This window comes from Sorex fumeus, unplaced genomic scaffold (genome assembly GCF_029834395.1).
Source record: "Sorex fumeus unplaced genomic scaffold, SorFum_2.1 ptg000106l, whole genome shotgun sequence".
NCBI classification, from domain to species: Eukaryota; Metazoa; Chordata; class Mammalia; order Eulipotyphla; family Soricidae; genus Sorex; species Sorex fumeus.
Window position 1 is genome coordinate 4,767,775 of NW_026606163.1, and position 12,252 is coordinate 4,780,026.

General features: G+C 39.7%; 1 protein-coding gene across 2 annotated transcripts in view; it reads left to right on the forward strand.

The window, feature by feature from the left end:
* FRMD3 (FERM domain containing 3) overlaps window positions 1-12,252 on the forward strand; it is a 299,884-nt gene that overhangs the window by 163,005 nt on the left and 124,627 nt on the right. The window lies entirely within an intron of this gene.

A 12,252-nucleotide genomic window follows, 5' to 3' on the forward strand; every position in this document is an offset into this window, starting at 1 on the left:
AATTTTAAAACTTTAAAACATATCCCTAAAACCCTGGAATTTTCTTTCAGGATTTGGGAATTCTAAGTTAGTACAGCCCAGGAATCTTAAGGGGTGTGTGTGTGGGGGAGGGTGGAAGGGGGAATAGAGTGGGTTAAAGTCTAAAGCACTAGGTCTATTCTCCTATTGTCCTATATAACCCCCATTCCACTCAGGTAATATTTACTTTCAGTTTTGAACACTGGGTGACGTCCTTGGCCAGGTATGAAAGGAGAAAATGGTGGGAAAATAACAAGGAAAATCAGGACAATATGCATCTCAAAGCCACAGGCAATGAAGCCAGAATTATGAAATTCACTAATTATATCAAAACAGAGAAATTACTCAAACACCTGAGCAGATGAGGTGGAGAGAATATGCTAAATTTAAGAAAAAATAATGGACAAACTAATATTTCTTCTAGAATTCTTTTTTTAAATGTTTCTTTCCAGGTCAGTCACATGCAAGCAAGCACCCAACTAAGTGTACTATCTCTCTGGCACCAATGAGAACATTTCTTCTAAGATTTCTGAGTTCATAGTTCCAATAGCTTTTCCCATCAGTAAAATGAGAAGACCAACACCCACCTTATCTTTAATGAGTTCTTCAGCTGATAAATGTGCTGGAAACTCCAGAGAATTTTTATTGACCAGTACTCAATCCGTCCATCTCTACATAAAAATTTAAACTAATGGAAATCCTGGGCCTTTGCCATTCAAACAGCAAAAGATAATCATCATTTACTGACTCAGTTCTCACCATTTTTGGAGCATACGGGGCATGAAACATCTTGTCAAACATATGGTGTTCCAAATGTAATCGTGCTAAATATTTAATATTCTACAATGGTTTCCCGTAAATCAAGTTGTAAAGAGTTGTAGGCAAACCACCAGCTCCCAATTCAGAGGTAAGTCACACTTTAGTTTTCCTAAATAACCTGATTTTTTTTGCTAGTTTCCTATCCAAATAATTAATTGATTTTATTTTCCACTGAGGAAAAGAATACATGAGTTAATTAAAAAAAACAAGAAAGGCTAGCAAACACAAACAATAATTAAACATAAAAATGTGCCCATCAAGGAGGCAAACCAGAAGGTGGGAGGGAACCTGGGGGCATTGGTGGACACTGATGGTGGGAGTGGTGTTTTAACACTGTTTGAAACTCAACTATTAACCACTTTGTAAAACATGGTGCTTAAATTAGAAAAAAAAATAAAAGAAGGAAAAGGGGCTAGAAAGAGTATAGCTAGTGGGAAGGGGATTTGCCTTGACAGAGACCAACATGAGTCTCAACCCAAGCATCCCAAATGGTCCCCCGAGACCTTCCAGGAGTGATCTCTCAACTCAGAGGCAAGAGTGAGCCCTGAGCACCACTGGGTAAGGCTGCAAAACAAAACAAACAAGGAAAACCAATGAAAATGTCATCTAGAAACTCCATTACCAGCAAATCACAGTGCTGTGAGCCCCTGGTTCTAATTATCTAATACTTATTACCCCCAGCTCTCCTAACATAATAAAGGCTGAGAACCTGTAAAAAAATGTCTCAATGAACATTCCTACTTTCCTTACTTGCTAGTCACAGGCTGGTTGTATTTTTGCAAACATTTCCTCACCTAGACCTACCCAAGGCGTAACAACAGCAATTAATGCTAAAACTAACATACACCACCATATCAATATGTGTCACATTTTAATCATCTATAGCATCAGTTACTCATTTAAATATCTTATCTCATTTCCATATCAACTCTATATGCAAGTACTTTCATAAGTTGTAATAATAAGCACAAATTCAAAATGCTTAGTAACTTGATCATATCATTCTGAGCACCACATCCATACAGTTTCGTGCAGCAACTATTTTGCAACCCATGTGAAGACTATACTCGTGCTGTATCCTCCAATTCAAAAGTCTATGATGGTTGTCTGGTGGATGTACAACATGATGATGAAAAATCTATTCAGGCAACCCTTTGAGTAATTCAGTGCATCGATCATAAGAACAGCTTTAATTTGGGGGTGACCTCCTTTCCCCACTATTAGTATGCAAAACTGGATACTAAAATAAAATATAAATAACAATGAAGAATATAAACGTTTTCTATTTTTTGGTTTGCTGAGCACATTATTACTTTATGCCTCCACAAGATTCCCTTGGCTCAAATAAATATTTCTCTTTTTACTACTTAAAAATTACAGCACTAGTGGCTAAAGCAGTGTCTTAGATCCTGTCTTACCTTCCTCCAATGCGAGTAATTATCAAACTTAAGGAATCAACATTCGCACAACAGAAGTTTCTAGTGTACAGACGTAGTAGGACTTTGCCAGTTTCCTCACCAGTTCTCCTTTTCTGTTCCAAATCCAATAGAGACATCTTGAGCTTCTTTCTACTCTGTGTTTTCTCGTCTTTCCCCGTCTTTCGGGACTTTAGCACTTGGGAAGAGCACTGCTAAGTTATTTTGAGGAATGTCTTTCACTTGAGTTCATCTGACGTCTCCTTCAAGATTTCAATAAGGTTAGGATTCCTGTGAAGAACACCCATGGTAACGTGCTCTTCTCGTAGCATAATATCAGGTAGGTGATGTTGGTTGGCCTTTTTACAGGCGATTTTGAACTTGATTGCTGGGCTAAGTTGGGGTATATTAGGTTCCTCATCCTATCAAATTATTCTTTCTCTATTTGAAATTTAAACTACTGGAAGGGGGTAGGGAAGATTCTTTGAAATGAAAACATTCATTTTCTTCCTTTTCAAATCTTTTCACTGATTTTAACATTCAAAATCGATGTTGCCCACATATTATCACTGTGATATTTTAATGGTAGTTGTGGTAGTTCTCTCATTCCTTCTATACTTATTAGTAATAATTCTAAAAGGAAAACTGAAGTGCTGTTCCTTCCCCCTCTCCTATGTATTCTATGATTTATTCTATCAGTGCAGGTTTAGGGATATTATCTTATTCTTACTCTAACACTAATTATTCTTTTTCTTTTTCTATTATTGTTCTGCTTTTTGCCATTGGGAGTATTTTCAATTTAATGTTGTGCTTTTTTTATTCTTTTCGTTTACTGAGTACATTCTTGCTTTCTGCCTCCACAACAAGATGCCTCAGGTGCAAACTGTGACTTTTCTAGCCCATTTCTAAAATCAGCCATTTTTCCAAGAAATCACTCTTTTCATTGGAGTGTGGTCACTGAAACCAAAGTCTGAGCCCTAGATATGCTTATCATCGCTGCAGCACCTTTCTTTCTGGGCCTTTCTCAGTGGACAGAGCTTCAGGGTGTAAGTTGTGAATGTGCACCTATAAATATGTTTCTATAGTTATATTCTAATGAGTCCATGTTTATAATCTATTTTAATTGTAACAATATCTTAGTATTTTATTCACTGTCTCCCCAATAAGTGGATAAAGAAGAAAGAAAAGGTTGATTTAGTTAGGTAGTTTCCAGATCTTTTTTAAGGTCAATTGTCAGTTAATTACAGTAGATCATGTTATATTGTTTAACGAAACAGTTTTACTGGAACACAAACGTGTCCACTGGATTTAGGCATTCACTGTGGCCACTCTGCACTAAAACAGTTGCACTGAGTAATTACGATGCACAGTGTATAGATCACAACCTGATAATATTTTCTATTGGAACTTTACACAAAAGTGACAGATGCCTGGTCTAGGCTACATTTCAAAGGTTCAAATCCCATCCCTCCTTCAACTTTTGTTAGTGATGCAACCTTAGACCACCCACAGACTCCTCCAGTGTTCCCTATCTTGCAGGGTTCTGGGGATGTCTAGAGACCACATGAGTAAAATTTATTGTACATGACAGATGATTCATTAATGGTAGTTATAATTACTTCTGCAGGTTGACTGGTAAGAATTTTGCTGAAAATAACTTATTTGCAGTGGTGACTTGATAACTAACAGACTCCAGAGAGGCTTTCTGGCCCAAGGGACTTGCGCCATCAACCTAAATTCAAATGCTCTGTCACTTACTAGCATTGGGAACTTGGACAAGTGACAACGTTTCTGAAACAGCTTTTCTCTCCAGTCAGCAGTGATGTCTTTAAAGGCCAAAGAAATAATGTCCATGAATGTCCATATCATGATTCCCAATACTGGTAAGAAGAGAAAAGCTAGGAGAGCAGCATCGATAATTATACTTGGAATGTGTTTAAAAAGAAAAATGTCCCTGGGTCAGAGTACAGCAGGTAGGCACTTACATGGCAAATCGAGATTCAGTCCCTGGCATCACACTTGGTCCCCCAGAGCCCCACCAAGTATAACCCTGATAACAGAGCCAGTAATAAGTCCTGAGCTTCTCTGGGTGTGTCCTCCCCTCCCCCCCGCCCACTCCTGTCCTGCACCCCCCCCCACAAAAAAATAAAGAAAGAAAAAGAAAAATGTTTCCTGCCCCAGCCCCAGGGGTTCAGGAAATTTAGAATAAGAGCCACAACAAGCATGGATGCAAGACAAAGTCTGGGAACTGCTTCAGTTCAGTGGCAAATGCCAAAGAAATCCTTTCTAGTACCTCACGTAAGTCCAGTATCCTCACTAACACCCTGCTAACCCTCCTTTCACTCAGGCTCAAAAAGGGTCCTGCAAAATGGTACAGATAGGGGCTGGAGCGATAGCACAGCGGGTAGGGCGTTTGCCTTGCACGCAGCCAACATGGCCAACACAGGTTCAATTCCCAGCATCCCATATGGTCCTCTGAGCACCGCCAGGAGCAATTCCTGAGTGCATGAATCAGGAGTAACCCTGAGCATCACCGGGTGTGACCCAAAAAGAAAAAAAAAACAAAAACAAAAACAAAAAACAAAAAACAAAATGGTACAGATAACCCAAATCTTCATCTCCTGAGCTAAGCAAGATTTTCCAGCTTTCTGAAGGACAACTGATCTATCCCTCAAGAGTTCTTTGTCTATTATACAGTGAGCCTTTCCTTGTATTACAGTAATTAAGAAAAAGCCAAGTGCAGATGGGGGCTGGGATGGGGTGGGGTTCATTCAGAGGAATGACCAGAGATACCAGAGATAAGGTGGGCAGCAAATTTAACATGGCACAGTTGCCTGTTTCCCTACCTGGAAAGAGAATGGGCTCCAGGGACCCTTAAAACAGCCTTGCTTGACAGCGTAGCAGGGCAGGAAGCAGAGATGAAGTAGGCACAGTTTGGCCATCTTTCAGCCACCTGCATCTTCCTTGTGTTGAATCACAGGAGAGGAGAGAGAGAGAGCTAAAAGCAGTGGGAGAATTATGTGCCTGAGAGAGCAGATGCTCTAGGGGCCAGAGAAATAACAAAGCAGGTGGGGAGCTAGTCTTGCATCCTGCCAGCCCAAGTTCAATCCCTGACATCCTGCATGATCCCCAGAATCAAGCAGGAGTGCTTGCCAAGCTCAGAGCCAGGATTAATCCCTGAGCACCACCTGATGTGGCCCCCCAAAAATGAAAGAGCAGAAACTCTATTCCTCTTCCTGTAAGTCAGTAATCCAAACACGGGCCTTCGCCTTCATGACTTCTAAGTTTTATTATCCCCAAAGCTGCCACCTACAAATATCAGCACATGGATCAGCACGTGAAGGGTTAGGATTTCAATAAGTGAATTTTTCTAACAAGGATAAGGAGTTCTAGTTATCTTTGGTATGTAAAATGTCTTCTTCAGACTTGGTGCCTCACAGCACTGTTACACGTCAGGAGTTTTTGCAGGTTCAGCCATTGACTGGGCAGACTCTGCTTTAAAGAGCTTCATTTAGAGGCTGGAGCGATAGCACAGTGGGTAGGGCGTTTGCCTTGCACGTGGCCGACCCGGGTTCGATTCCCAGCATCCCATATGGTCCCCTGAGCACCGCCAGGAGTAATTCCTGAGTGCAAAACCCGTGCATTGCCGGGTGTGACCCAAAAAAAGCAGGAAAAAATAAATAAAGAGCTTTATTTATCTATATTTTATCTATATTTTGGGCCACACTTGAGACTACTTAGCTTGGTGCTCAGCGTCACTCCTGGCAGGGCTTGGGAGACCCTATGTGGTGCCAGGGATTATACTGAGATTGGCTGCATATGCAATCGGCACCTTACCCTCCGGACTCTCTCACTGGCTCTGCTTTGAAGAGCTTTTGAAAGTCTGGCTCTGGCATGTAGAATATCTTCGAATGAAAACAGTTTGGTAGCAGTTGACAGCAGATGTTACACGGTGGTAAATTCCATTATAACAAGCTTGAAGGGATAGCATAATTTTCCAAACTCTGTTACATTTCGGTTGCATTCTGTTCTGTTTTACATTAAGGTTTTCTTGGATATAGTATCCAAGGAGAGTGACTTTCTCCTGTTTTTGTAAATACTTCTTTGTATGTTTTTTAGTATTTCTGGGACTCAGCTACTTATATTAATTTATGTATTGTTTGTGGCTGCTTTTATATCCTAAACATAGAGGTGTGAGGTCCTGACAGAGTCCATCATAAAACCTAAAATGTTTAGTATCTGGCTTGTAATTGAGTTTCAAAAGGTGCACATGATTTCATAGGTCTTCTGTTCTTGTGTTTCTTATAACATTTATTTTCTTGTTCTGTAAATACAATTTTCCCACATGGGGCCCTAGAATGCAAAATGATTTATAAGTGAAGAATTTAAAGGCATTCTACGGAGATAAGGAAAGTTCTTATATAATTGACTTTCAACTAGACAGTAACTTTGGAATATATCTCATCTATCATTGTTGATATTATTGCTGTTTTGTCATAGATTTTATTGACTCTAAAGTGAAAATCTTCAATTTTGATAGCTAAACAACTTGGGTCTACAAGTAATCTTGCTCAAGTAATCTTGCTCTCTGGAACACTTGAAGCTTATTCATTGAATGAATATTTTTTCCTACAGTAGAGACAAGAGGGCCTAAAAGTAGCATACAGTGGTTCAAGAATATGGGGACCAACTCACTCTGGGGCCTTGTCTTGGTGAGATTTGAGAATCAGGCCATCTTTTCAGAGCTGTGGTGGGAAATAGTCAGATTTTTGGATCTAGGTACTATAAAGTGGGCTGGAGCGATAGCACAGTGGTAGGGCGTTTGCCTTGCACGCAGCCAACATGGCCAACCCGAGTTCGATTCCTCTGCCCCTCTCGAAGAGTCCAGCAAGCTACTGAGAGTATCTCGCCTGCACGGCAGAGCCTGGCAAGTTCCCCGTGACGTATTCGATATGCCAAACACAGTAACAACAAGTCTCACAGTGGAGACGTTACTGGGCCCACTTGAGCAAATCGATGAACAATGGGAGGACCGTGAGCGTGACCGATTCATTCTTCAAATTCCCAAAGAATAGTAGCACCTTTTTCTGTTCTATATATTTGTGCAGCATAGGGAGCCACGGGTTTTGAGAAAGATAACAGTGAGATGTGCAGTATATCTTGTAATCTTAGAACGAATGAATTTCAATAGAAGCTAAACATTTTTTAAAATTTTTATTTACTTATTTATTTTTTAATTTTTATTAGTGAGACACCATGAGGTACAGTGGTAGACTTACAAATTTTTGTGCTTGGGTTTCAATTATACAATGATCAAGTATCCATACCTCCACCAGTGCCCATATTACACCAACAATGATCCCAGTATCCCTCCCACACCCTATCCCCCCTATCCCACCCCGCCTTTGTGGCAGGGTATTCCCTCTGGTTCTCTCTCTCCATTTGGGTGCTATGGTTTACAAAAGAGGCAATGGGTGGCAATCATGTTTGGTCTATAGTTTACTTTCAGCATGCTTCTCCCATCCTGGGAGGATCCTCCCAACACCCTTTATTTGGTGCTCCCTTCTCTATCTGAGCTGCCTTTCCCCCTAGCATGTGTGGCTGGCCTCTAAGCCATGGAGCAAAATTCCTAGTACTAATCTCGGCCATTTTTGGGTGTTGGTCTCCTATTTTGTTACTTTATGTTCCCCAGATGAATGCAATCTTTCTATGTCTATCCCTCTCCCTCTGACCCACCTCACTTAACATGATACTTTCCATGTAGTACCACTTGTATGTAAATTTCATAACTTCATCTTTTCTAACAGAAGCAAAATATTTGATGATATCTTTTATGTTGTTTTCTTCGGAAAAATTTTTATTTTGGTCTCAGCAGCTACCAAATTGAAAAATCAATGTCCTTAGTCACAAATTGTTACTTCACACCTACCTTCATTTCCCCAGACAAACCAAAATTAGAAAGCATGAAAGAAAGACACCATTTCTATTGAGGAATAGAGAAAAATGATCTCTTAGGGATAAATTCATTTGGTAAAACTAAAATGAAAGAAAAAATTGTTGTTAATCCCTGTTCATTCATAGAATGTGGAATATGAGAGTTGAAAAAACTATCTTGATCCTGGAATACACCAGAGCTATTTTCCAACCTCACAGATGAAATCAGGTTCTAAAGGGTTTGGGCATCTCTGTCTCTCTATCTCTGTCTCTGCTTCTCTCTCATTCTTTCTCTCTGTCTCTGTGTCTCTGTCTCTCTCTCCGTCTCTCTGTCTCTGTCTCTGTATATCTGTCTGTCTGTCTCTCTCTCTCTGTAGTAGGTTCTTCCATGTATTCCATTTTTTCTCAAGCTGCTGTTGGTCAAACTAAATCTTTGGACCGAGAGAGATAGAACAGCTGGCAGGGCATTTGCCTTCCATGCAGTCTACATGGGTTCAATCCCCAATACCTCACATTGTCCTTTGTGCACTGACAGGAATGATCTCTGAATGCTAATTCAGAAATAAGCCCTGAACACTACCAGATATGGCCCCCAGACAAAAAAAAAATCTAAATAGTGACTTTGAATGTGGTTAGATTAGATTGTTAATACTTAAAATCCTCTCAATCTGAGAAACTTTACTGGGAACTTAGTGTTTATAAAGATTCAAGTGTAAGGAAAAGTGAATTAACCTCTATGGAATGGTTTTTAAATACTATTGAGAACAGATTTATGGGGGCTTAAAAATAATGTCTTTAAAACTAATTCCTAGAAGCAGATCCCTTGATAAAATTTTCCTTTTTAGGAGTTGACTGGAATGCATGCTTTGCATGCAGGAGACATTTGTTTGGTTCTTGGCATCACACATCACATCTCTCCTAGGCATTTTCAGGAGAGATCCAGAGCACTGCCATGAGAATAATTCCTCAATACTGATGGGTATGCCACCAAGAAAAAAAAATTAACAGACCCAAATTAAGTTTTATTAGAATCATTGTTACTTGTTGGAAAGTGAGGGATTGGGGTAGCGAATATGTGATGTAGGACAAAATTCTACAGAGGTCACTTGGGCTCAGTCTTACAGAGCAACACTGGATGGTTGTGGTCAAAAGTGGGGAACGGGTGCTAGTCCTCCTGTTAGTTAACTTCACTGCTGTGGCCTGAGAAGGGGGCTCAGTTCTCGAGTCTACAGGCAACACCAGGAAGCTGAGAACAGCCTTCCTGAGAAGAGCCAAAACACTGTAGGAAAAGAACATTCAAGAGGACCAACAGAGCTTCGCCACTCTTTTGTATGTATCTTCCTGATAATGTTGGAAAATGCACAGGATGTAGCCTGTGGGTGCTCTTACTGTTCACTAGGTAGAATAATTGTTTAGCTTGGACCTTCCTTACCCTTTTTGATTTTATGCTAATGGGAGTTGTAGAAACAAAGATTTCAGCTACAGTAAGCAAGCCACAAATTCAGATATTTGCTTGGCAGGTTTCCTTTCTGTCCCTGAGGAAATATCAGTTTCCAGTAAGTAAGCAGACTTTAAAAAAATCTGATATTCCAAGTAGCAGTTGAAAAGAAAATAGCAAGCTAATACATATTCTAAGCTTTATGTCTGATGAACAAGCAAATATATTTAGCTGCTATTTATGTATTTTTAAAAATATTTATTTCTATATTTTTAAAAGAAGACACAGTAATTACATGCTCCATAGTTAAGAAATCCGCATACTTTCTTGGTCTGTGTCTCTTTAAGATATCTTTGTTGTATATTATAAAGTGTACATTTTAATACTTTACATACTGTGCAATAAGTTTGTTATGTTAAGAATAAGGTAAAAGGTAAATCTCCTCCCGTTGATCGTCGATTTGCTCGAGAAGGCCCAGTAACGTCTGCATTGGAGACTTTGTTGTTACTGTGTCTGGCATATCAAATAATCTCGGTAGCTTGCCGGGCTCTCTGAGAGGGGCGGAGGAATCGAACTCGGGTCGGCCATGTTGGCCGCTTGTAAGGCGAACGCCCTACCCGCTGTGCTATCGCTCCAGCCCGATAGCACAGCGGTAGGGCGTTTGCCTTGCATGCAGTCAACATGACCGACCCGAGTTCGATGTTAAGAATATGTTGTATTAGATATTAATTATCATTTAAATCACAGAAACCACTAGAAACCCAACTTTTTCAAAAATATGATATCAAAAAGAATATAGTATGATTTAATGATGAATTAGGAATTTCCTGAACTCACAGTTTTTGCAATATGCATTAATGTTATGTGTGGCATAACACTGGAAGGGCAATGAGGGCATAGGACAGCGGAGGTGAGTTTGGGGACACCGGAACATTTGGAGGGAAGCAGACACTGGTGGAGGTAGAGCCTTGGAATGTTTTATCCTTGAAACGCTACCATTATCAATATAGTAAATCATGGTGCCTGAAATTAATTTGTTTTTTAAACTGCAATTTTGTATGGAAAATTTTCAGTGAAATATTTGTTACATTCCTCTTTATTCACATGAGCAAACTAGAAAATAAAGGAATTGCAAAGCAATCAGCCTGCCACACTTGTAATTTCAGTAAATACTTCCTAAAGGAGTTGAACACTCTTTAAAGAAAATCATTGACTGTATAATCCCTTCAAACACCATTGTTGCTGATTAATTTTCCTTAGATTCTATATGCCATGACTAGCTCCTTGCAGAGGAATTGTCCTGGAAAAGCTGTGCCTTCTTCCTACTGTTTGTTTTCCTTTGTCTGTGGTTGGTTGACACAGTGTGAAACTGTTGTGTTGAATGAGATACTTTGGAGAGAATTTTTATTAACTTTCATTATTGCATGTTGTTGTAATTGTTCTATTTTATTGTTGCTATTTTCTTACTGTGTCTGATCATATAAATGTATACAGGAAAAAAATCAGTGCATAGGGTTTGGTACTAGCCTTGGTTTTAGGCGTTTCTAAGGGTCTTGTCCTTCTATCTCACAAGAATAAGAGCTTAAAAAGCAAGAATAAGGTGTGATTAGTCTGAGTGGAGGTGGAATAGAGGAGTTCATCTGACACTGTAAGATATATTTTGTAGGACAACAAAGAGGCCAGTTAATTTAGAGTAAATAATTTATTTAGGGCACAGATGGCAAATGCCTTGTAGGCATGCCTTGAATGTCCCCTGTCCCTCCACAGGGACATACATAGCCAATCGATGAGGTCACACCTTCTGCCTGAGCCTTTACCCAAAGCTGGAACCCTCTTTCCCAGCCCTAACAAACCAGTCCGACCTGGCATAGGCACATAAGGTGAAACTTGCTTGTCACCCTGGAGGCAGAGAGCTAACACCTAGATTGAAGTGAAGCAGGAAAGGGCTATAAAGTTCCAAAGAAGACAAGCTAATTCAGAAAACGTATTTTAGGTAGACCTGTGAAACAATAGCAATAGATACTGATCTCTGTGCTCTTTTGTGTTCTCACCATGGTTCTAAATGAGCCTCTTTATTAGTTTTTAGAAAAGCAATTTAATTTCCTGAGTTTCCTTTTATGGCTCACCCCAGGAGCCTTGAGTCAGTGCAACAAGTTCAGGGTTAAATGTGGTAAGATTTTTAAAATGTTTTTCATGATATTGAAATAGAAGAAGTTCACTTTTATTTTTGAAGGATTCAGAGATCTGGACTTCAGGCTGCTGATTTGATCACTGAATATTTTAGTTTCTAGGGAAGGAGGAAAGTTTTCACCAGGAGAATAATTATTTTATTTTATTTTATTTTATTTGGGGGGTGATACACAGTAATGCTCAGGGATTATTCCTGACTACACACTCAGAAATTGCTATTGGTGCTCGGGGGACCATCTGGGGTGCTGGCCACCCCACTTGCATATGAGTGCAAGGCAAATGCCCTACCTGCTGTACTGTGACTCCAGTGTGAATTATCATTTTATAGCATACTGAAACATTGTTTGACTTCACATCCTGGGATCCCACTGTATTCTGGTTTTATCATTTATTTGCTGAATCACCTTAAGCAAGTTGCTTAACATCCCAAGACCTAGA